The 23,694-nt window shown below is 45.6% G+C and overlaps 1 protein-coding gene across 8 annotated transcripts in view; it reads right to left on the bottom strand.

The window, feature by feature from the left end:
- Positions 1 to 19,095, bottom strand: part of CALD1 (caldesmon 1) — a 247,395-nt gene extending 228,300 nt beyond the window's left edge. For 4 of the 8 annotated variants that reach the window (XM_050968236.1, XM_050968285.1, XM_050968274.1 and 1 more), the window contains exon 1: positions 18,848 to 19,095. The gene's annotated coding sequence lies outside the window, so the exon portion shown is untranslated. The remainder of the gene's footprint in view (positions 1 to 18,847) is intronic. The other 4 variants (XM_050968295.1, XM_050968257.1, XM_050968314.1 and 1 more) reach the window with 4 other exon arrangements.
- Between the last annotated feature and the right edge of the window lie 4,599 nt (positions 19,096 to 23,694).

Raw genomic sequence — 23,694 nt, 5'->3', positions numbered from 1 at the left:
TATAATCTAAGAGCAACCCCTCCACACCATCCCTTTGACTTAACAAATCTAGACTTTCGAAAGAGCTGTGAAAGTCAACTTCCTATCAAAAAACCTTCCCACCGCAGGATAACTATTTGAAACTTTATAAATAGATGAATAGGTTACTAAACAACAATGGTTATTTTCCATAACCTGTAAACAGAAGTGGCACCGTGTCTCAGAGAGAAATTCTCTGACTCTGAGAAACCAAACTATGCCTAGGTTGCTGGTTCATATCCAGCCCAGATTGGTAATGACAAATGTGTTACCGTTAGATGGCAGGCAGCCCATGTGAACTGAGTGTCTATCCAGTTCCCAGTAGACAGATATCCATATTGAAAAGCCAATTGCCAGAACTGATATGCTTGGTGGAAATCATAGAGAGGCCCAGAGATGTCTGAGCATGGAGGCTGAACTAGTCTCTCTCACTTAGTTGTGGTCCCTTCATGGAAGGATTGACAGCACTTTGGAGGGGCAGTGATGGAAACATGTAATACTGCTACCTGTACTGTTCCTATTCTGTGACTAAAAAGAATATAGGAGGCCAGATTCTGATTTCAGCTATGTCACTTTAAGTTCTCAGAACTCATAGAAGTAATGGGGCTCAATACACGAGTAACCAGATGAAATTCAGTGGTCTCCGTTATACAGGAGGTCAGACTAGATGATCTACTGGTTCTTCTTTGAGTGCTTGCTCATATCCATTCCAGTTAGGTGTGCATGCGCCGCGTGCACGATCGTCTGAAGTTTTTTACCCTAGCAACACTCGATGGGTCGGCTGGGTGCCCCCTGGAGTGGCGCCGCTATGGCGCCGGATATATACCCCTGCCAACCCAGCCATCCTTCAGTTCCTTCTTACCGCCCGTGTCGGTCGTTGGAACAGTGAAGCGCGGCTTAGCTGACCTCCACTTCCCTAGCTATTCATAGTTCTCGTGTATATAGTTATATAGTTATAATCCTTTTATACATATATTTATATAGTTATACGTTTTTTCTTTACTAGCATAGTTTAGTAATAGTTAGCGGGGTTCGGGGAGTAGCCCCTTCCCTGCACCCGGTGCCGGAGCCCATGCCCGGCTCACCGGGTTTTAAACCTTGCTAGGCCTTCCACAAGCCGATGCCGACAGGAGATCTGCATGACTCCTGTTTGAAGTGCCTCGGGGAATCACACTTGACAGCTAAGTGCCCCATTTGCAAGGCTTTTAAAACGAGAACAAAAAGGAGCGGGACTTTCACTTACCCCTCCGCCTTTGGCACCAAGCGATGATCAATCGGTGGGCAGAAGCGCCTCTTCGGCACTGGACCCCACTGGTACTGCCAAGGCCTTTCGGCACCAGCCGTCGCCGGCACCAAAGTCGACTCAGCACCGCTCCCTCTCTCCAAGATTGAGAAAGCCTACGACGACTCCTGCCAGTGCCTGACGGCCCCCCGGCATGCGCCATGGTTGAGCTCCCTGCTCCTGCTGCTTCCGTGCCACCTGCACCACAGCCAGAGAGCTCGTCTAAGTTGGATCGCCCGGCACCAACGCCTGCAGAGGCACCGATGACGTCGGCACCGCCGATTCCGGTCCCACGGGGGCCGTCGAATCCAGTGCCTGACAGCTCCCCGGCACGCACCGTGGTTGAGCTTACTGCTCCTGCTGCTTCCGTGCCAACTGCACCGCAGCCAGAGAGCTCGTTTAAGTCGGATTGCCTGGCACTAACACCTGCCGAGGCACAGACGACGTCGGCACCGTCGACCTCGGTCCCACGAGGGCCGTCGAATCCAGTGCCTGACAGCTCCCCGGCACGCACTGTGGTTGAGCTTACTGCTCCTGCTGCTTCCGTGCCAACTGCACCGCAGCCAGAGAGCTCGTTTAAGTCGGATTGCCTGGCACTGACACCTGCCGAGGCACAGACGACGTTGGCACCGTCGACCCCGGTCCCACGAGGGCCGTCGAATCCAGTGCCTGACAGCTCCCCGGTGCGCGCCGTGGTTGAGCTCCCTGCTCCTGCTGCTTCCGTGCCAACTGCACCGCAGCCAGAGGGCCTGTCTAAGTAGGATCGCCCGGCACTGACACCTGCCGAGGCACTGACGACCTTGGCACTGTCGATCCCAGTCCCACGAGGGCCATCGAATCCGGTGCCTGACAGCTCCCCGGTACGCGCTGTGGTTGAGCCTACTGTTCCCTCTACGCCGGAGACATTCCCAATGGCGAGGGATCTCATTGCCATGACAGAGTCGATGCTGCCTGACCCCGGCACCGCCGGTGCGGGTAAAACAGTCTCTTGGCAAGCCTCCCTTGATATGACCATCCGCTGTCGGCACAGCAGAGCGGCACTGTTCATGATCACGATCCCGCAGATGCTCCAGGTCCCGTCGGCACTCCCGCTCCAGACACCACTTGCAGTCTCGGTGCTGTTCTCCTCCTCGGTACCGGTTGCACTCGCTGCACCGGTCGGTATCCCATTCGCCGACCCGCTACTCTCGGCACTGTTCCAACTCCCGGCACCACTACAGGCACCATGACTCCAGTAGCCGCTCCCGACATTGAGCCTCGAGATCTTGATCGACCTCTCGGCACCGCTCTGGTCGCAGGTCTGGATCTTGTTCCAGGTACCAGTACGCCTCCCGGTACCAGTCCCCGGTGCTGAGTTGGGCAAGGTCCGATAGAGTCAGAGACTCTGTCCATGGTTTTTCAGCACCTCCATGGCCATCCAGACACACATCAGTGTCATCCCATGCAGACAGCTCTTATGCTCAGGACCGCGATTCTGATGTGCCCACCAACAACCTGAGAACCCATCAGGACCTCCTAAGGAGGGTAGCACTCCATATGGACCTCTAGGTGGAGGAGGTCCCGGCAGTAGAGGACCCGGTAGTGGGCATTCTATCAGCGGTTGCCCCACTAGAGGGCCTCTACCCGTTTATTCGGACCATCCAGGCGAATGCCGATACTATGTGGCAGTCCCCAGCCTCTATCCCTCCTGCGGCCAGGGGAGTCGAGCGTAAATATATGGTGCCCTCTAAGGGGTATGACTACTTGTATGTCCGTCCTCCTCCCTGCTGACTAGTCGTTCAGTCCGATAAGGAAAGGGAATGGCATGGTCAGCAGGCGCCAGCCCCGAAATCAAAGGAGGCTAGGCGAATGAACCTACTCGGCCGCAAGGTGTACTCTGCAGGGGCCTTACAGCTCTGGGTGGCAAATCAGCAAGCCTTGCTTAGCCACTATAATTATAACACCTGGGTGGCGGTAGTTAAGTTTATGGAGCTTCTCCCTCAAGACTCCCGCCCAGAGTTCGCTGCCTTCTTAGGGGAAGGGAAAAACGTGGCCAGAGCTTCCCTCCAGGCCTTGTTGGATGCAGCAGACTCAGCAGCCAGGACTCTGGCCTCGGGTGTTGCCATGAGGCGCATATCATGGCTTCAGGTTTCAAACCTCCGGCTGGAGCTGCAGTATACCATTCAGGACTCACCATTTGATGGTAAAGGCCTCTTCGCGGCAAAGACAGCCCCAGGCTGCAAAGCCTGAAGGACAACAGGGTCCTAAAGCACTCTCTCAGTGTGCATATGCTGGCGACCAAACGCAGGCCTTTCCGTCCCCAGCCACACTGCCGTACTCTGTGCCTAGCCAGAGACAGGACTTTGGCAGACTGCGCGGCCGAGATGGTTGCAGACGACCATCAGGACCCCTAGAGGGCCACGATCAAGGTCCCTCGCAATCACCACCGAGACCAAAGATGAACTTTCGAAGGTGCACCCAAGGGCGGCGTACCAGTTACAGACCGGGATCCCACTCCTACTTTCTCCTGGCATGGTCCCAGTTAACTTCAGATCGCTGGGTCCTACACATGGTGGAGTATGGGTACCACCTCCAATTTGTTCCAACCCTGTCCCCCTTCAGGGACCCTTCTCACGAGCAATTCCTCTTACAAGAGGTGCAGACGCCGATGGACGAAAGGGGCAAGGGGTTTTACTCCCGTTATTCCCTAATCCCCAACTCGAATGGAGGTCTCAGACCTATCCTAGACCTGCGAGGACTCAACCAGTTTATGATAAGGTTGAAGTTCTGCATGGTATCCCTGGGAACCATTATCCCGTCCTTGGATCCTGGAGACTGGTATGCCGCCCTCGATATGAAGGAGGCGTACTTTCACATCGCTATCTTCCCTCCGCACAGGAGATACCTCCTCTTTCTAGCCAACCATCAGTACTTCCAGTTTATGGTCCTGTTGTTTGGCCTTTCTACAACCCCACGGGTATTGACCAAGTGTATGGCCATAGTCGCCGCCTACCTTCGCCGACATCGGATATGCGTTTTTCCATATCTGGACGATTGGCTTATCCGAGGAGACTCCGAGACACAAATCACTCAGCATGTGGGCATCGTCAAGGACCTATTCACATGTCTAGGCCTGATGATTACTATAGAACAATCCACTCTGGTTCCCACGCAGAGGTTAGACTTCCTAGGAGCTATCCTGGACTCCGACCTAGCCGGAGTCTGCTTATCACAGCCACGGTTTCAGGCGATGGCAACAATCATCTGAGGTCTGCAGACTTTCCCAACGACCTCGGCTCACACTTGTCTCGGTCTTCTGGGTCCCATGGCTGCCTGCAAGTTTGTAACCAAACACGCCAAGCTCCGCCTCCGTCCTCTCCAAGTTTGGCTCAACTCGGCGTACCGCCCGGACAGGGACCCAATGGTCATGATAGTCACCATTCCCTCGAGCACCCTAGGCTCCCTAGAATGGTGGCTAACTCCCTACCTGGTGTGGGCAGGGGTGCTGTTCCATCCGCCCCAGCCCCCACTGTCCCTGCCGACGGACACGTCATCTCTCGGTTCAGGTGCTCACCTCGATCACCTTCAAGCTTAAGGCCTTTGGTCTTCTCAGGAGAGCATTCCACATCAATGTCCAAAAATGAGAGCAGTCTGCCTGGCGTGCCAGGGGTTCCAGCAGCAGCTGCGAGGCCGTGGTGTCTCAGTGTTTACAGCCAACACAACGGTCATGTGCTACATAAACAACCAGGGAGGGATTTGGTCCTCCCCCTTTTGTCAGGAGGCCATCCATCTCTGGGACTCCTGCATAGCCCACTCAATAAATCTAATAGCGTCCTTTCTCCCAGGCATTCAGAACGCCTTGGCGCTTCGACTCAGCAGGTCTTTCCTGTCTCACGAGTGGTCGCTCTGCCCCGAAGCGATGCATTCTGTTTTCCAGAGGTGGAGACTTTTCCCCACATAGACCTGTTCGCTTACCGTGAGAGCAGGAAATGCCAGATGTTCAGCTCCTTCCAAGATCTCTCCCCAGGATTGATCTCGGAGGCTTTCCTGATACCGTGGAAGGGCCAACTCCTTTATGCCTTCCCACAGTTCCCGCTGGTTCATTGGGTCCTGCTCAAACTCCGCAGGGGCAGAGCACGCATCATCATGATCACTCCAGCGTGGTCCAGGCAGCACTGATACACCACCTTGCTCGACCTGTCAATACCAACCCAATTACCCTGCCACTCCACCCAGACCTCATAACTCAGGACCACGGCAGGCTTCGCCACCTGGACCTGCAGTCTCTTCACCTCACAGCGTGGCTGCTGCGTGACTAAACCGGGGTAGCAGGAAGCCTTCCACCCGGTCAATGTACCTGGCCGAGTGGAAGCATTTCTCCTACAGGTGCGAAACGCTTGATCTTACTCCTACTGAGGTCTCGATTCCCTCTATTTGGCCTACCTCTGGCCTACAACAGCAAGGCCTAGCGGTGTGATCGCCGAGGGTACACTTGGCAGCCATCTCTACCTTCCACCCAGGCTAAGCTGGTCGTTCCGTGTTCTCACACTCTATGGGTTTGAGGTTCCTCAAGGGCTTGGAGAGCTTACACCCTCAAGTACGCCGCCCAGCCCCAACCTGGGACCTCAACCTGGTTTTAACCAGACTTCTGTCTCCCCCATTCGAGCCGTTAGCGACCTGCTCGCTGCTATACCTGTCTTGGAAGACAGCTTTCCTCGTAGCCATTACATTGGCCAGATGAGTCTCCGAGCTCAGGGCTCTTACGGTGGTTCCGCCGTACACTATGTTTCACAAAGACAAAGTGAGGTTATGACCACACCTGGCTTTCCTCCCTAAGGTGGTTTCAGCCTTTCATGTTACCCACACTCAATGCAATGGGAGCAACAATTGCACTCCCTGGACGTCTGTAGAGCACTCGCATTTATGTTGCGCGGACAGAACCATTTCGTAAAAAGCCCCAACTCTCTGTTGCGGTAGCAGACTGAAGGAAAGGCCTACCTGTTTCTTCTCAGAGGATCTCATCTTGGGTGATGGCGTGCATCTGCATTTGTTATGATTTGGCTCATAGTTCCCCAAGCCACATCACCGTGCATTCTACCAGGGCTCAGGCTTCATCTGCCGCCTTGCTGGCTCGTGTACCTACCCACGAGATCTGTTGCGCAGCTTCATGGTCCTCGGTCCATACCTTTGCTTCGCATTATGCTCTGGTTCAACAGTCAAGAGATGCTGCAGCCTCTGGCTCAGCAGTTTTACATTCTGCCACATTTCACTCCGACCCCACCGCCTACGTAAGGCTTGGGAATCACCTAACTGGAATGGATATGAGTAAGCACTCGAAGAAGAAAAGACAGTACTCACCTTTGTAACTGTTGTTCTTCGAGATGTGTTGCTCATATCCATTCCAAACCCACTCTCCTTCCCTTCTGTCGGAGTAGCCGGCAAGAAGGAACTGAAGGGTGGCTGGGTCAGCAGGGGTATATATCCGGCGCCATAGTGGCGCCACTCCAGGGGGCACCCAGCCGACCCACCAAGTGTTGCTAGAGTAAAAATCTTCCGACAAACGTGCATGCAGCGCGCACACACCTAACTGGAATGGATATGAGCAACACATCTCGAAGAACAACAGTTACAAAGGTGAGTAACCATCTTGTCTTCCAGCCTTAAACTTTATCAGTCATTGGATTCCTATCAATGTAACCAAGATCAGAAACTGATCCAGGGTCTCCAAATTTATCAATATGGCTGTCATAAACAGATAGTTAAGGGTTAATGTCTCTTTTACCTGTAAAGGGTTAAGAAGCTCAGTGAACCTGGCAGACACCTGACCAGAGGACCAATCGGGAAACAAGATACTTTCAAATCTTGGTGGAGGGAAGTCTTTGTTTGAGCTGTTTTATTTTATTCATTGTTCTCTCTTGGGGCTAAGAGGGGCCAGATGTGCAACCAGGTCTTTCTCCAATCTTTCTGAAACAGTCTCTCATGTTCAAAATAGTAAGTACTAGCTAGAAAAGGCAGATTAGTTTTATGTTTGTTTTCTTACCTTGCAAATGTGTATTTTGCTGGATGGATATTTTACCTCTGTTTGCTGTAACTTGTATCTTAGGCAAGGGGGGAGGGAGTCCCTCTAGTCTATATAAGCTGAAGACCCTGTAAACATTTTCCATCCTAATTTTACAGAGATAATTTTTACTTTTTCTTTCTTTAATTAAAAGCTTTCTTTTTTAAGAACCTGATTGATTTTTTTCCCCTTGTTTAAGACCCAAGGGGATTGGGTCTGAACTCACCAGAGGATTGGTGGGGGGAAAAGAGGTGGGGGAAAGGTTAATTTCTCTCTGCTTTAAGATCCAAGGAGTTTGGATCAGTGTAACTCTCAGGGTAACCCAGGGAGGGGAAAGTCTGGGAGGGGGAATGGTTTATTTCCCCTTGTTTTAAGACCCAAGGGGTTTGGGTCTTGGGTCCCCTAGGGAAGGTTTTGGGGGACAGGGAGTGTACCAGACACTGCAATTTCTGGTTGGTGGCAGCGCTATCAGATCTAAGTTAGGAATTAAGCTTAGAAGGGTACATGCAGGTCCCCACTTTCTGGACGTTAAAGTTCAAAGTGGGAAAGATACCTTGACAATGGCACTAGTAATTCTATTTCTAATTTATTTTAAACAACCTTAGAATTCTGGCAGGGAGCAGATCCTGCATAAAATTTCATTGCTGCAGCAACCTTCCTATCTTTCTCCCCATGAAACACATATGCAACTGTACACTGGTTTTGTTATTTTCCATCTCAGGACTTTGATGGCCAGAAAATCCCACACACCCATAAAGAAAATAAATCACAGTGGCAAAAAATAAACACACATATATTCAGATGACAATGTATTAACCTGTCTGTGCATTATTTTACTATAGGCATTTGGGGTGGGTGAGGGTCTTTTCCTGTAGGCTCTGAAGCACCAAATGAACTATTCCACAGCCTCTATTAAACCATTAGACAGAGAGTTTTGGTCTGAGGATCTGTGTGCATTGATCCTTTTCTGCCCCAAAAGCCCTCTCTCTGTTTCTACAGAGCAGGGGCGGCTCCAGGCCCCAGCACGCCAAGTGCGTGCTTGGGGCGGCAAGCCACTGGGGGTGCTCTGCTGGTTGCCGCAAGAGTGGCAGGCAGGCTGCCTTCGGTGGCTTGCCTGCGGAGGGTCTGCTGGTCCAGTGGCTTTGGCGGACCTCGCACAGGCACGCCGCCTGCGGGAGGTCCGCCAAAGCCGTGGGACCAGCGGACCCTCTGCAGGCAAGCCGCCATGTGCTTGGGGCAGCAAAATGCCTAGAGCCGCCCCTGCTACAGAGACAGCACACACAAGGGTGAGACCTACCTCTCTCCCCACACAGGACTCTCCACAGCCTCTCCCCCTCTGTAAACTGCATTTACCATTTTACTGCATCTCTATCCATGGATGAGAGTAGGATTTCATCCATTGTGCCAGAACCTCAGCCACTGCAAATCTGCACAGTTCCGCTGATTCACACCAGCTAAAGATGTGACCTATGGTATTATAAACCTGCACTATATACAACGATTTATATCTCAGGGATCTAAATACAAGAACAAAACCAGTAACAGTTTCAATGCACCTTTAGTAGAAGAAGTTGCAAACACTACTTATCTGCTGCTTTTCCTTTTTTACTCTGATAAGCCATAACTCCCAGTGGGTTATCCCTTGTTTGTATAGGTTGTCCAGCGAGCAAGCCATTTACAATTGCAGTTAAAGTGAATGAAGCTCAGACCTTTCCATATATGGCAGAACCTTTTAAACACTGGGGAACGAATGAGCAATGGAATTTTCTTGGCTTTTGATTTTGCAATGCCCTATCTTAATGAAATATTGTTTTCTGATGAATGGTTGTCATTGAATGTGGGAATATTTTTGACCCGAGTTTTTGCAGACCCATAATGTACATGAAACAGAGAGAATAGGCCAGATTCTGAACTCAGTTACCCCATCATAAATGTCATTGAAGTTAGAGTTACTCCAGATTTATACAGGATCATTTAGATCAGAATCAGGCCCAGGATAAAGATCATTCACTGGCAATGGAGTTTCACCAGTGTAAAATTGGTGAAAGTTAAGATCAGAATCTGGCCAAAAGATGTCCAAGTTAAAACTTGGACCAAATTTTGTTCTCATTTACACCAACCATCAGATTTATACCCATGTAATTAACAGCAGAATTTGGATAACTGATGTTTTAAGTTTAAAAAAGGATTTGAATTAGGCTTCTTTTATCTGTGTACTGTATATCAGCCACAAAAATGCATGGCGATATTTCAACTGGATCACTAACACTCATTCATATTTATAGCAATTAAAATGACATACTTCAAACAAAACTGGATTTTAAAGACTGAAGTTGCAAAGTAACAGCTGTAGCTTATCAGACATCTAAATGGAACCCATCATTTTCATAGCAGGGGTATGGCTATGTATCTAAAGTTAAATTCTGCTCTCAGAGGCACACAAAGAATCTAAACTCTGATAGTCTGCTATCCCCACATATCTGCAGCTCCTTTCTCTCTATCCACAGGCAATATGAAGGCAGAACATCAGAGTGCTGAAGCTGTGTATGGATCCTAGAGAAGAATTTTGCCATGTGCCATTATGCATCTTGTGATATCAGCAGTGTATGGGAGAAGCTATTCAGACAGAACAACAGCTGACCAGAATCTTCCCCCATATCTCAATACTATCTCCACCAGATCCCTTTTCAAGGTTTGCAAAAAACTTCCACAAACTTCTGTCCTTTGTAACTGGGTTAGAACAAGATACCAAATTCAGCCTGAGTGCTAATGAGCACAACTGCTTTTTAAATCAGCAGAGCGGAGGAGGGGAAGGGAGGGTGTCATTGTGGAGTTGGGACTGGGTGGGGAGGAGGGGAGTAAAGAGGAATCTCTTAGCTCTTGCTAATCCCAGGGGACTGAAAATAAATTATTCCTCCTACTGCTGCTGCTCTTAATAGAAATGAATATATGGACTTGCCAAGGAACTCCACCAGCTGTTAGCAGCCCCTGAAACTTCAAGGAGTAATGAGATGTCCTGCCATTGCTTATGGGAAGAAAAGAAAGTAATATTTTGACCACGGCGACTTTTTGGGGAGGGAACGATTTCACTGTAGCAGTGTTCCACGGTACTCCGCCATTCCCTATCTGAGGCAAAGAAATAGCAAGTGTAGTAATGTGCTGTACAGAATTGGCATTTACATAAGGAGAATGCCAACATCAGAGCACTCAAATAAGAAACAAACAGATCACAATGTCCTTACTTGGGTAAAAATTCTGAAGGCAATGGGAGTCTGGGCTGCAGGACTGAACCTTGAAATTTAAAGGAACACAGCAACTGCCACTCAGGATCAGACCAGTGGTCCATCTAGTCCAGTACTGACAGTGGCTACAACCAGCTGCTTCAGAGGGAGGTGTAAAGAAACCCTGTGATAGGTAGGTTATAGAATAACCCACAGGGAAAGCTGCCTCCTAGATATATTAGTTAAAGAACTGTCATATTTCTAGTACCCCTCATTACCCCCATGAAAATTATGAGAATTATATAAATAGTGAATCCCATAATTCTCCCAATTTACAGCATTGCACCAAATTATCTAACATTAAAATGTTTGCTTCATCATCTTTAATCTGTTTTCCTGTCCTTTGAATATCCAGTTTCTTGAAAGGGGGGCAGGGTTAGAGGAGGTATGTATGTGTGTGTAACCAACTTGTCTTGCTACATTTAACAATATTCCCAACATTTTTTTATTGATTAGGCTGTAAAAATATCCACTGGAATAGATCCAAGCAGAGTATTTAGGGTAAAACATTACATTCTCCACAAATATATTTGTAAAAAGGAGCTAAATTCTCATAATTTTTTTTTTCTATTTAAGGATATAAACCAGAAGGTGGTGTGCAAACAGGAGCGTTCCTTTTTGCTTCACACCCTCTGCAACACGTCTTGAGGAAAACTCTATTTGTATTCTGTAGATGTAGGGTGTGGAGATATGTAATGAAGCTTTTCCAAGTAGGGTATTTACCCATTGTAGCCTGCCCTAGCTACTGTGGTTCTGTTCTCAAAGGCTCCCATTGTATGTGCAATGACAAACAGATAAATGTTCAGAAGTTTGTTTAGAGTTGTTTGTCTTCCAAGCATTTAGACCATCTACCTATTCACAAAGCTGAAGGGACCCCGAAAGGTCATCAAGTCCAGCCCCCTGCCTTCACTAGCAGGACCATGTAGTGATCTTTTGCCCTAGATCCCTAAGTGGCCCCCTCAAGGACTGAGCTCACAACCCTGGGTTTAGCAGGCCAATGCACAAACTGCTGAGCTATCCCTCCCCTCTCTGCAATGATATTAAAAAAGGGTGTTCTCTCTCAGCCCATATTTTCAGAACATGTGTTTACCATGACAACTGAAAATGAGTGTTTATGCTTGCACATGCAGATGCAGTAACTGTGCAAACCCCATGTACCTGTGTAATTCTGAAAGCCCACGCCACTGACCCTAGTTCTAGCGAACCATTTTCAACTGGTTACTATTGCTTCTGCTTTGTTTTGGAACAAAATTCCTTTGTTAGTCCACTGGTTCCTCCAGAAGCAGCCCAAACAGACTAACTGAAGTTCTAATCTGATGGAGTCCACTGGACTTTCCATTAAGCAGAGTGTATAGCATACAAAAGCCAGTACGTGAACACTTCAATCTCTCTGGACATTCTATAACTGATTTAAAAGTAACTATTCTTGAACAAAAAAAACTTTAGAAACAGATTTCAAAGAGAAACAGCAGAACTAAAATTCATTTGCAAATTTAACACCATTAATTTGGGTTTGAATAGGGACTGGCAGTGGCTGGCTCATTGCAAAAGCAAGTTGGGCTCTCCTGGAATTGACACCTCCTTATCTATTATTGGGAGTGGACTACATCCACTCTGATCGAATTGGCCCTCTCAACACTGGTTCTCCACTTGTGAGATAACTCCCTTCTCTTAATGTGTCATTATATAATGCCTGCATCTGTAACTTTCACTCCATGCATCTGAAGAAGTGAGGTTTTTTACCCATGAAAGCTTATGCCCAAATAAACATGTTAGTCTTTAAGGTACCACCAGACTCCTTGTTGTTTGTATAGCATATCGTGTCTAAAAAACTCTCAAAAATAGGTATTACCAGCACCACTTTGGACTTCCATTCTACAACCTGAAAGCATGTTACAAAATAGGAATGAATTAAGCCTTAATAACCTTAGTTTACCTAGTTCATAGGGGAAGGATTTATTTTACAGATATGGAAACTGAGGCAGAAAGCTGAAATGATATGCAAGAAGGCTATAGCAGACCCTGAAACAGAACCCAGATTTCCTGATTGTTACTCTGACATTTTAAGAATATGACCACCAGTCCACTCAGTAATTAAAAACAGTTTCCCTAACTCTGTTCAATCAAATACATTGTGGGGGAAAGATGGTAGAGAAAAGATTAGAATTCTACCTAGTACTCCACCACGACTGCTACTGTTTATATACCATTCTCATTAGCAACGTGAGCTGAGAGATGAAAGACTGAATGAGCCTGGAGATGGAACTTGTCACACATTTCCTTATGGATGGGTTGAGACGCTTTGGAAGAGCAGTGCTGTTAGGTTTGCATTGATACTGCTTTGCCAGTCCTGCAGATAAACTTTAGGGTATGGCTACACTTGCAGCTGTACAGCGCTGGGAGTTACAGCTGTCTTTGTACAGCTGTGTAGGGAAAGCGCTGCAGTGTGGCCACACTGACAGCTACCAGCGCTGCAGTGTGGCCACATTTGCAGCATTTGCAGCGCTGTTAGGAGTGGCTGAACAGGCATTCTGGGATACCTCCGAATACCTCTGGAGGCCAATTACAGCACTTTTGGTGGCCACACTGGCGGAGCAGCGCTGCATCACCAGCGCTGCAATCGTTATACCCCAGGCAGAGCAGGAGTACAGCCAGCGCTGCAGCCAGGGAGATGCAGCGCTGTATGTGCCTTGCAAGTGTGGACGATGAGTAAGTTGCAGCGCTATAAACCCACCACCAGCGCTGCAACTCTCCAGTGTAGCCAAGCCCTTAGTTGCAAGGGCTGTCAATCCACCTGCATTCACCAGTACCAGATTCACTCCCAAAAAACCTTTTTTTAAAAGACAAAATAATTTTTTAGTGAGGGTCAAAATTATGATAATCATACTGGTTATACATGTATATTCAGTTTACTATCTAAATAAGTTATCTGCCCTAATTTCTGGATTTATCAAGTCATATTTTGAGACCAGTAGGAGATATACACATTTTTTTTAAGTCTAAATGTTGCCAAACAAAATATCTCAAATCTTCCCTTTCACTTGATATTGATTAGCTAATTTATACATAAGCTTCAGAAGAAAGCTGAAAATAAAGAGTTACACAGTTCAACAGTCATGTGACCTCAATGACCTCAATGTTTCATCCCAAAAGGTCAAATCTAATCTGATCTTCAAATACCTTTGAGTCAAATTTCAGCTTCAGTTAAATCTTTCTCTGACCATTTTCTTTGAAGCCAGCAATGGCTATAATTACATACATGCACTCACACACACACTGATTATATGACATTACATGTACAAGCCACAGACACTAAAATGCAGCTATACCCAATAACCACACAGTCAGTTGAGAAAGAAAATTTCCTTCTAAAATAGTCAAAAGCTCAGTACCAATCTAAGCAAACCTATCTGTGTGCGCGCACAAAAATCTGTACATATATATCTGATGAAGATAATTTTAGTAAGGAAACAACTATTTTGTTATGAGAATTCCCATTAAGTTATTATAAACAGGTATTTTTTTAAAGGATGAAACCTACTTTGACTAGTAGCACAGCATTAGCTAACATTGCACTAACATTCTTTAAAGTAGTCATCCTGCCTGCCTCCAGTTTTGCTCATCTGGGGTCCAATTCTGCAAAACCTCGATACATGAAATTCCCCTTGTAGACAATGGAAGATTTGTAGGATTTGACCCAGAAAACAACAGTAACTTTGAGGGTATTTCCCCTCCCCCCCCACACACACCCTTTCTCTGGTTCCCATGGGATTTGATGTAGGTACTGAAGATTGACAGCTAATACTGTATTCTCAGCCTCTTGCTCTCTTTCTTAGAATATGTCTACATTGGAGCTGGAGGTATACTTTCCTTGTTAGGTAGACATACCTTGGCTAGCTCTAATCAAGATAGTGTGCTAAAAACAGCAATACGGCCACAGCAGCAGAAGTGGTGAGAGGGGGTACAATCCCATCTGAAACCCTAAGTATGTACTTGGGGCAGCTAGCCAGTCCCACTGCTCATGCCCCCCAGCTATGCTTCTATTGGTAACCTGCTAATGCAGGTTTGTCTACCTGAGCTGGAAGTCACACCTCCATCTCTAGTGTAGTCATACCCTTATATACACACACTTTTCTTTCACCGCTTTGTTCTTGCATAGTAACTAAATTCAGTGGGTCAAATCCTCAGGTGATATAAATCAGCTTAGTTCCATTTACTTTAATGGACCTACAGCAATTTACACCAGGTGAAGACCTGACTCAATATGAATTATGGCCCACGTAACCACAAAAAATGTCAAATACAAACTACAGAAAAAGAAGAGTGTTTATACACTTCTGGATATTGAAATTCCATTTGTTCTATAGGAAAGAAATCCCGCAGGAACTCAGTGTTATACAATGGAATTTATCCTGTTCTGCAACCCATCTCCTGCAGGATGAGAGGAACTTTAAGGCCCTAGGACAGTAGGGTCGTAGTGTTATGCAGTTTGCTATAGTAGAAAAGAGGAGAAAATATGCCACACACTATGCAAATCAGTACAAACTATGCCACCTCTTGTGCCCAGTGCACTTCCCCCTGTTTTGACAATGCTCATGTGCACAGAGCCTGTAGATTGTTAGAAAGGTGAGCAGATGTGGAGAGTGTTGGCAAAGAAAAATGAACGGCACTCTGTTTCTGTCCCAGCTATATAATCCACTTTAAAAAAAACTACCAGAAATAACAACAGCACATTTTAGAGCATATCCAGTTTGTTAGATCTTTTGCAGCGTACTTTGGTGCCTGTTGGTCTACTCATTGCACCAGCGGTCAGGAGGAAATGTGGGACGGCAGTCTCATGTAAGGCTAGCCATGGCTGTTAAGCAGTGCTATGCACAGATGCCCTCCATACCTACTCATGCACCAGCGTTTGATTACAGTACAGTGGATGCAGCACCTCCAGTTGTGTAGGGGGAGACGTGGAAGCAATGCTAGAGGAGCTCTTGCTACAACAGTGTTTCTCAACCTTTTTTACCTAGGGACTCCTAAACTTAACTTAAATAGACAAACCTGCAGAACCCCAACCACAGGCAATGCATAAGGGGACATGAGGGGTCACATGCCCCCCAGATTTCTGCCTTCCACTTGGCCCTGCTCCCTGAGCTGCAGAGCAAAGCAATGATATGTATCCTTGGCTAGCTGCTCCCAGCTCACTAAGTCAAATGGCTGTGAGGCAATCCCTTTTTGTAGCGGGGGAGATCTCTCTTTTGCAGTGACGCTGCAATTTTTGGTTTCAAACCCCTCGCTCCCCCCCCCCCCCGCGTCCCAGCCAACCCAGACAAGCTTGGTGGCCTGCTGAGGTAAGTCAGGGGATGGAGGTAGCACTCTCTCCCTGAGCCCTGCTGCTTGGGGCTGAAGCCCAGTTTCTTTTGGCAGACCCCTGAAACCTGCTCATAGCCTGAGAACCAGTGTACTACAGCAACCTGTTCAGATAATGTAACTGGCACCCACGTCTCAATGCTATGAAGACCACGGTCCCTGCCAGCACCCTGCAAAAAAGAAGAATGCCCAGTGCTATTGCCCTATCATGTCCTACTCCTAGCTCTTAGGCCTGGTCTACACTAGGGAGGGGGGAAATCGATCCAAGATATGCAATATCAGCTACGAGAATAGCGTAGCTGAATTTGACGTATCTTAGATCGACTTAGAATCACTTACTTTGCGTCCTCGCGGCGCGGGATCAAGGGCCGCCGCTCCCCCATCGACTTTGCTTCTGCCTTTAGCTGAGCTGGAGTTCAGCAGTCGATTGGAGAGCGATCAGGGATCGATCACTACCCGCCAATCCAGTGGGTAGTGTAGACGTACCCTTAGAGTCATTGGTTCCATTGCTATTCAATAAGGAGAGTTCATTCCATCACTGCCACTGTGTCCTCTCTCATGTCATCTCTATACACAGGTTCCCTTTAACCATCCCCAAAGCAGTAAACTTCATTGAATTCACAATACTGCCCTCCACACTTTGTACTGATATGAAACACTGCTGGTAAACATACCTATTGCAGCCTCCACACATGACCCAGTGAATGAGAAATTGAGGAACACAGAGACCTCCATTGTAGTGCATCTTTTCCCCTCTGCATCACCTTGCATGGGAGGGAACTGACCATCTGCCCAGTAAAATTCAAAATGTTTCATAATGATACTGAGTGCAAAATATTGAGTTTTCGATTCCTTTGTGCTGTTCGGTGTTGAAAGATAGTGCTACAGTAGTATAAAGTAGCAACTGCAGGAAATGCTTTATCTTCTCAATATACTTTTACATTGCTCATTGTCAAAGTGTATTTAGATGTGGCAAGCCGTTACATCTACTCTCCTTGAGTCTGATTGTGTATTTGTTAAGGAATGTACTGATTTCGCCCAAGACTAATAATGTGAATATGGGCTGCAAGATTGGGTTGGGTCCAATGTCATTTCATGGTGCAACAATGAGAAGTTTTCAGGACTTCAATTTGTCTTCTGTTCTCAAACAACCTGTCCAATATTTTTCCCAGTACCATCATGACAACCAAATGTCAAACATTACAGTTACATGTATAGGTTTTATTGAATATGATCATCCTCCTTAAACAATCATCTGAAGACAGACACATAAGCTTCCCCAAATATACTGATAACAACTCTTCTCTCCCTTTTTCAGAAAGCCACTTCCATTAACAAATGATTTTTGTCAGTCCCTTGAATAACCACAGAAAACAGCTTTCACTGTATTTGTAATGCATCTCAAGAAAAGTCCCTTTTGATTGGTTTTGGAGAAAGCAATTTCAGGATCGCCTGATACCTCCCAATTCCAAATGCAAAATATTGCAACAAACAAACATTGTACAGGTACACATACATACACACACCCCAACCTGTAAATACAATTAGAAAAATAAAGGGTGCTGATCTCAGACTTATTTAATGCTTAGCCGTGCTAGCAAATTCATTTAGAATATGGTATATGAAAGACACTACAAAAGAAAATCTCCCCTCATAGTTTGTTTCTTCCAGATGTGTCCCAAGGGAAACAATGTGTCATTAATATAAGAATATTCTCCAACAAACGTTTTTTTTTTGGGCGGGGAGGGGGAGGAGAAGAAACCTTCCCAAAAACATGAAGTGATCAGAATAAGCCACATGCTGTAGAAAAGTTATTTAAAAAAAATTATGTTGTACATCCTTGCCACAAATAAATGAAACAGGGCATGGGAGAATAATCACCTTTGACATATTTGTGGGTTTGGTCAGGATTTATCAGGTCTTCCTCCCACCCACCCCCCTATCATTCTACAGCTAATCTCGCTCCTCTCTATCTTCATGCCCCCATGATTCCTTCCTACGAGGAATTCCATGCTACACAAAATGTCACTAGTATCAGCAATCAGGCTTACACAACTGTATGAGCATGTCAAAAGTAGCCTGAAATGAAAGTCTGCTTCCTCTCTTTCTGGAATAGCGCACACACACACACACACACACACACCCCCCAACAACCCTCCAGTCCCACCCATGAACAGTTTGGGTCTCTCCCCTGTCACCCTTTCTTTTCACAGGAAAGACTGCTTCATAAGAAACATTCTGGAAATATGCTGCTGTGCATGTTAAATCTGAAAACAAACACGGATGCAGTCTATTGTCAACAATACTTTTCTGAAAGACAGCCATAATAGACATCTGTTTCAGCAAATATCAAATCAGTGACAATGTTTTCCCTGCCTGCTCTGCCTTTAGATTTTTGCTACTTTAATAGCCTGGCTCTTAGGTTGTAAAATGAAAAGCAAGTCAGCCTGTTAACCTGCAAAATCTTATTTCAATCACTCCTTTAAATGCACTTTAAAAGAAAACATGAATAGGTTTTTGTTCCATGGGCAAGCGCCCTCAAGAATACCACTGCATGGTACCGACTCATTAATCCTGGCCCAACTGGGTTTCTGCCTCCCTCCAAACAAACAATGGACTATCCTGCACGAGAAGCCTTTCCGTTCTGCACTCACTATGCAAAGCATGCATCTCTGTGAAGAACAAAATACGAAATCTTCTCTCACTAACAGTGGTTCACAATGAACATCTGCCAAGGGGAAAAGCTGCAGGCACTTTTAGTATATTTCCACAGCTCTGTTACATTTAACATGCACTGTGAGTAGAAATTAAACAGCAAATGCAGTCAAATCAGATCATTGGGGTGGGGGAAAGAGTAGCTTAATCCCTTACCTCTGCAGCTGAAAAGTTTTCAACTAGTAGGAAGGAAACGAATAACTGGCTGTTTAGGCAGGAGCACAGCAAGAAAGGTACACCAGCAGCCTAACACACAGCCCTATTCAATAAAACTTACAGACTTTCCTTGGCCCCACCCAAAAGTCAATGCTAAGTGACTACATATCCCTTATGTTTACAATTGGCAGCCAGTGGTATGCATTGTTCTCAATTTATTCTAATAAGCAGCCAATGACTAGGCTTGAGCCAAGGTGGGTCCAGCCTGCCTGCAGAGATGCCTGTCATTCCCTAGGCATGCTCAGGAAGCCACTCATCAGAAAACCAAGACCTAAAAAGCTCCGAAAATTCATGCAAGCTGCCAAAAGTGTCTTGCTACATGCCCTTTTTTGGTTATCCTTAGCAGGGCCTCTGAAAGTAAATCCTCTGTCAGGAACAATCATAAGAAATGTTAATCTTAGAGAAAAGAGGCTGTCTTGTTGAACACAAATGGAGCTTTAAAAAAGGAAATATACTGCAAGGAAAGGGGGCACAGTAAATACGTTTATTTTTTGCATCAATTTTAAAGAAAATTTAAAACGCACATTCACCACAACCAACTTCATTGTACTGTTTTAACGAATACCATATGTAGAAAGAGAATGTAAAAACTGTTTGTCTTTTCCTGCAGAAACAAAAATGTTAAAGCAATAGTATGAGAGAAGCATGAAAGAGGAGTTGGCAGATAGGCAGTTACCTGTCAAATAGTGTAACAGAAGTTACATATAGAATGTCCATGTTCTTAAAAATAGTTTAAAATACCATTAAAATCTTTGACGCTAATCACTGATCCTGAAAAATGTTGACTAGTTCAGGTAAACGTTGAGTTAATAGATGTCCATCTATATATATATTCTGAACAATACTTTTCACTAAACTTTCTTTTTCCATTAATCAAGTATGTTTGGATTAATCTTTACCTTGAAATGTCTTTTGTAGAGCATCAGAAAATTGCAGACTGTTCACAGAATTCTACTGGAAGTTTTAGCTACCTCGAGTAATTTAAAGAAGTGAAAGAACAAACACAAAACACATGCATAGAAAAAAGTGAGGTATATAAAGTATTTGCAAAGAATGAGATGAAATATAACTGTTCTTACATATGTAAATATATATCACAGTATATAGACACATACATATACACACACAACAAGAAAGACTGAAAGAAAAAGGCTGACTAAACTGGAGAGAAGTGAAAGAAACTACCCAAACCACAAGATATTCTGCAGGTTTATTATTTGATAATAATTTATGCAAAAGCACAGTGAGAGGAGCAAATACGTATAACAAGACATTGCAGCTGGGTGGGCTATTTATGTGTTCATAAGTCTATTGTTTTAATGCCAGTCTGGATCTTTTCCTTCAATCACAGGGCCTGTTTGGATCTACTCACATGCACACAACAAGCAGGATTTGGCCCATGTACAGTAAACTAATCTTACGTAACACTGTACACCTCTAGCTAAAGAGCTAGATGCTCAACTGATGCAAAGTGGCATAGCTCCAAAAGTATGCTAATTTACACAAAGTCCAAATCACGGTAAGTATGCTTATATCAGTTGTTTAGTTCCGTTTTTAAATATTACGATTACATTTTATTAAGTAAAAAAAATTGCTATTTGCTCTTGGAAATATGGGTTTTTATTTTAGCATTCAGATGCCTTTCCTAATGCAGGAGGCTTTGTCTCGGCAAGGCTTTGAAACATAAAATCTAACACACGCAGTATGTTGATACAGCAGATGTCACATGTATAATTGACTAACACAAGGGAGAACAGAATGTCTAAGCTCTGTTGTACTAAAAGCTTTAAAAACCTCAGGCTGTAAAGAGCCAAAATCAACTGAAGTCAATTAGACTAGTCATGAGCGTATGGCAAGTGGGGAGTGGCCCTAAATTGCCACAGAGATTTTTAATTCCAGGATTTTAAATATATGAAGTGTCCTCTCCAGTGTGTGAGCAGGATTAGAGAGAGCTAATGGTTACAGCTGAGGACTGAGAGTCAGAAAGACTCCTGAGTTCTATTTCCTACACAATCATTAACTTGCTGCAAGAGATGAGTGTTCACTGAAAGAGGAAGCCAACCTATATGTTATAACTAGGGCTGGATGAAAGCAATTGTGCTTTTTGAATGAGATTCTTCACAAACTGTATTGTTGTGTTCCAGGCCATTTGCGTGTCAGGTCATTTTTCCAGCGAATTTCTGCAAAGTGGCTATTTCACATTAGAAAAACTATGCAAGTTGACAAGATGGAAAATTCAACAATGTGATGTGATGTTCAGCCATAAGAAACTTTGAATTCCAGGATTCAAGACTACAAAAATACACTGGGGGGTTGCTCTAAAATAGGACACTCAAACAGGAAAAAAAAGTGAAAGTGTACACATTTTAGTGAATTTTCATCAACATTTCTGAAAAAATAATCAAGGACATAGATTAATAAGGTTTTAAATTTCACTTCCAGTGGAAATATCTTTGCACACTGTGGTGAGAAGCATCATGCAAAACCCTTTGATAAAGTAATTATAATATGGTACATCAATAGTAGCTCTACACTATAAATTAGTTAGTACAGAGCTACCATAACAGTAAACTCTGCGGCTGCTAGCAAGGTTGGGCCCCACCTCCCAGCCATGCCTTCCTGCCATCTCCGCTCTGACTCTGCCACCCCTCCCCCCTTATGTTATGGCATAGAGGGAAGACTTCCTTCGGCTTCCCTTTCCTATCATGGCACAGGATTCAGAAACTGTTGACTGACCCTCCCTCACCCCATCCCTTCATTCGTGGCATGAGGCAGGAATTGAAGCTAAAACTTAAAGTGCCCCTTCAACACCAACTTATTAAGCAGAGCCCTGTAAGCTGCTTACTCCCATACATGCTGGAGACAGGACAGGGTGGAAGCAGACATATCCTGGCTATATGTGATAGCAGCTACAGGGACTACATTTGAGTGCTGTGAGCATGGAATTCCTGTGATTGCAGTCACTCATACCTTCTCAATGTTTTCATACGAAGTACTGGGAAATCTCTGTGGAGACCATAGCTCTCAAAGGTTTATCACTGTTTTCCTATAAAATTTACAATCTAAAGAGACGATATGGTTGGGGTTTAGAAAGTGCACTATTGATCATCTCCTGAGAGGTGGGTAATATTTCTGTATCAAACCATTCATGGGATGCGCATCCAAACACGGCAGAGAGTGGTGCCTACAGGAGAATATTTTCACAGCATTGGGCATTCAGAGCAGCAGTTTTATAAAGTCGTGAAGTTCGAGTTCCCTCAGTGCCTTCCCTTCCATGGTCAGTTCCAGGCATAGAGAGACTGGCGCTCTGTGTTTTGGGGTTGTTTGTTATGTTTTGGATGGGGGGAAGTTAATCCAACAGTCTTTTTTATTACTGGGTTTTAGTAGTTTATCATTTTTTACTTTGTAATTAGATTCTGCACTAGTGAGCAATACTGAGAATCCCAGAGCAGCTCCATCCTTGGGGTCAGTGCCACTACAGCTGCTGATCTGGGATCCAGAGACTTGGAAGGGGGAGGAGAAGTGCGGTGGGGGGAATGTTTGTTCCCATACCCTTATATGTTCCCACAGTCCGATACACACTGTCTCAGCAGAAGAGGAAGGTATTTGCTGATACTCCACTGGTGGAGACAGACCTACAGTGGCATGTCTGACATGTAGGAGCCCCCTTCCACCCCCCGGTGGTGGTGGGGGATGGGAGTTGAGAGCCACCTCTGCCTGTCACTCGATGGGACTGCGTAGCAGGGCTGCTAACATGGCTAGCACAATCCAGTGGGGAAACGGTACAGAAAGCATCAGCAGGCACCAAGTTTGCACCAAGGGAGCTGATCTTTTATGCATCCACCACCACAGCATTTTGCAGGACTAAAGAATGGTGGAGAGGCTGGGTGATGTTCGTGGGTAGGGTGACTTATTGCAATACATGGTGGCAGGCAGAACTAATGGCAGGACTGTGGCTGCAGGAGCAAGGTTACACCAAGGCTCTTGTGGCACAAGGGCTGTGCGACAAGTCTTTTCACCTCTTCGGAATCTCGTGCGCGCACTGAGAAGCATTGAGTCCAACAGCAAATTTTTTTTATGATGTCACCCACCCCTGTTTTGCACTGAAACACGTATGTTGCTGATTTGACACATGAGCACTGTGTGCCTGAGAGAGAGAGAGAGACTGATCCTGATACAGACTGCACATTGTGGGAGATCTAATTTATTTTTAGGTGAAATGTTTGCTGTTCAACAGATCCACTCAAGTGTAACTCATCAACTGGAGGCCTGATGTAAAATCCACATCTTATTGCTTTGCTGGAGTACATGAGGACGGAGGGTAATGGTTCACATACGCTCTCCTTGTTCTAAGAGAGGATGACTGTGTGGCATGTGGTTTTAGACACAACACATCCTGCATCTTGGCAGGGGGTTAGACTAGATGACCCTTGCGGTGCTTTCTAACTCTAAGGTGCTATGATTCTGTGATTCCAAAGTACAGCTTTTTTTGGTGAGGAATCTACATAGGAATTGCTATTCTATGACTTGTGTGTCACTTACATGCTATAAAGAATTGCAGTGTATCAAAATCTTTTGCCTTTGTTAAGGTACACCAATGGAAAGTGGGTGAATGAAAAATCACAGACACACTAACAGAAAGGAACAAAGAAAACTGATTGATGAATGCATGATAAGCACGGGTTTTGAACACATTAGCTGCATAGGTATAGCTGTAACTAGAATGGATGGCCAGCACTTATGCAAAGAATGACCAAAGCTGACCTTAGCAGAAAACAGAGAGCTCT

This window comes from Gopherus flavomarginatus, chromosome 1, assembly GCF_025201925.1.
Source record: "Gopherus flavomarginatus isolate rGopFla2 chromosome 1, rGopFla2.mat.asm, whole genome shotgun sequence".
NCBI lineage: Eukaryota > Metazoa > Chordata > Testudines > Testudinidae > Gopherus > Gopherus flavomarginatus.
The sequence above is the reverse complement of the archived record's forward strand: the minus strand, read 5'-3'. Positions and strand labels throughout refer to the sequence as shown.